Source organism: Triticum urartu, chromosome 2 (genome assembly GCF_003073215.2).
Source record: "Triticum urartu cultivar G1812 chromosome 2, Tu2.1, whole genome shotgun sequence".
NCBI lineage: Eukaryota > Viridiplantae > Streptophyta > Magnoliopsida > Poales > Poaceae > Triticum > Triticum urartu.
This window is the reverse complement of record NC_053023.1, coordinates 64,828,175-64,830,703: the sequence shown is the minus strand read 5'-3', so window position 1 is coordinate 64,830,703 and position 2,529 is coordinate 64,828,175. Positions and strand designations below refer to the sequence as shown.

The 2,529-nt window shown below is 57.3% G+C and overlaps 1 long non-coding RNA gene across 1 annotated transcript; it reads left to right on the top strand.

The window, feature by feature from the left end:
- Window positions 1-1,852: 1,852 nt before the first annotated feature.
- LOC125541048 lies at window positions 1,853-2,529 on the top strand. The gene is made up of 3 exons (XR_007297433.1): window positions 1,853-1,945; window positions 2,017-2,158; window positions 2,390-2,529. It is a non-coding gene; the product is annotated as an uncharacterized LOC125541048 (long non-coding RNA).

Here is a 2,529-nt window from a genome sequence, read left to right as displayed (position 1 = left end):
CCAGTGGCACCAGGAATGGGAGAGAAACCCTGGTGGCTTGCGCCTGACGCGGCCATGGCCGCAAGGATAGGGAGAAGCCGGCTGGGGAAGACGAGGACAAGCCACCTTGACTAACCATCCTATCGCAAACATTCCGGGCACTGCACAGGACGAGGAAATCCTCCGGGTAGAATGGGCAGATTGACATGTCCTGCGGGCCAATGCAGAACTCCTCGTGCAGCGCCGCAGCAACCGCGGCGAGGTGAACAACCGGCCTGGTGCCGGTGATGGTGACCACGACCACCAAGGACAGTTGTTCCTCCATCTGCCAAAGATCCGCATCTTCTTCCATGTAACAACACTCCACTGATTCCACCGCCTCACGGCGCAGCTTCGGCGTGAGCACGGGCGCAGGGACAGGCGATGTCGCCGACTCGAAGGGGACCGAGAAGCCAAGGCCTCCGACGCTCTCCACCGGCCCAGAACGCACCACCTCGCTCCACGGCCGGATAACCCTGATGGCACCCGACGGCGGCGGCCCTGGCGGGGGGGGGATCCACAGGTGTAGGCGTGCCATTGGACGGCAGCGGCGATAGGGTAGGGGGTCGGCAGGGGGAGGAGGAGGCGCCAGCACCCCCCTCCCGGCCCTCCACCGGCGAAGAGCTCCACCTTGCCTTGCAGTCCCTGGCAATGTGCCCCCAACCATTGCAGCGAACGCACAAGGTCTCGTTGGGGCAGTCCCGCGAGATGTGGCGGTCATCCCTGCAGTTGTAGCAACATCCATGGAGGGCGACCGGGATGCGTGTCCGCGGCGGCCGGCAGGTGGGAAGGGTCGGCGAGAGTCTCCGCCGCGTAGCAGGCGGGGGTGGGGGGAGGCCGGGCTGCGGGGCCGTCGGCCAGCCCTGGTCTGCCATGCCCCAGCCTGAGCGTGCGGAGGCGCAGGAGGGGTGGACACCGGCGCCGGAGTGGCGGCCGGTGGGAGGGGGGTGGGCGCCGGCACCGGAGTGGTGGTCGGCGCGGATGGTGGCTGCCGGGACCGGGGAGGCCGCCGGTGCTCAGAGGATGATACAATTGTGGTCTCAATGAATAGAAAGTTGAACGGTTATCAATATTCGGGTTTGCCACCTCTTTGCCATCGGATCGAGTTCATCCAACAATACATATTCAAAGTTATTTGTATACTATATAGGGGTATAGAAATGCTAACTACACAACTGGGAGGACATGTCTGAAGAGACAGTGCCACTCCTGTCATGAGTCCTGCCCTGACCCAACCGGCTAATGGTTTATGCTCCTTCTACAGTATAACAATGTCAAGATCTCGCTCTCGGGCCTGAGGCTTGACACGAGAGCGAGCGACGGCTCGGTCACCACCACACGCTCGCGCCTAGGAACACCGCACGGTAGCGCACCGGAGTACGTCATGTCTGGCAGTCTCACCCCGAAATGTGACGTGTACAGCTTTGGGATGGTGTTGTTGGAGATTCTGATCACAGGGATGAAGTGGGTAGACATGAAAAGACCCGTCGAGTACGCGCGGCCGAATCTTGAAGACCCGGTTAAACTGGCAGGGTTCATGGATAAAGCATTGAAGGGCATCTACCCAGTGGCAGCGGCACACAAGGCTGCCTTGGTCACATACAGGTGCCTCCATGTCAAACCCGAGAACAGGCCGGACATGTCGGACGTCGTGGAGGCGCTCGATCAGCTTACCGACGCTGCCATCAAGGAGGATCAGTTGCCTGTGCCGGCGCCTGTGTCACCCAACTCCAACCTACATAGGTTCACCTTCGCTGAGTTGAGCGCCGCGACCGGAGGGTTCGCCTCCAGAAACAAAATCGGCAGTGGCAGTTTCGGGACGGTGTACAGGGGATCCCTCGAGGACGGCATCCCGCCGGGGCTCCGTGCGCAGCCCGTCGCAGTCAAGAGAGCGCGGGCAGACAACTACCACTCCGAGGAACATCTGGTATGTAGGTATAGATAGTGTACGTGATCGATTAGTGGATGTCTCTAATTGACTTCCTTCAATGTGGCTAGAAAGATTCGATATTCCTGGGGGAGCTGCAGCCGCGGCAGCCGAGCCTGGTGAAGATGATCGGCTACTGCTACGAGGGGTTGCACAGGCTTCTCGTCTACGAGCTAATGGACCATGGCAGCTTGGCAAACTACCTCTCTAATGGTAAGTCAGTATGCTGGAAACCTCCCAATGAACGTGTTGAGTCTAACCCACATTTACAAAAGTAATACTTCTTTGAAAGTGATTTGTGGTGCGTGCCGAGCATGATTATGATTAATGATTTCTGCTACTAAAACTAAAATGGAATAAGTTAATTTCCCGGTGATAAGTACCTGCAAAATAATTTCATGTGATATCTATCGGTAAAATAATATTATGTTTAATATGTTTTAGATATTCGTGTTGTGTTGTCATTGTCAACACGATTAAGCATTGCTCTAGCTACCGCGAAAGGGTTGTTGTCCCTCCACGGTGAAGAGAAGCCATTGATCTCCAGCATATTTAACGCCTCCAACATCTTACTAGACTCGGTG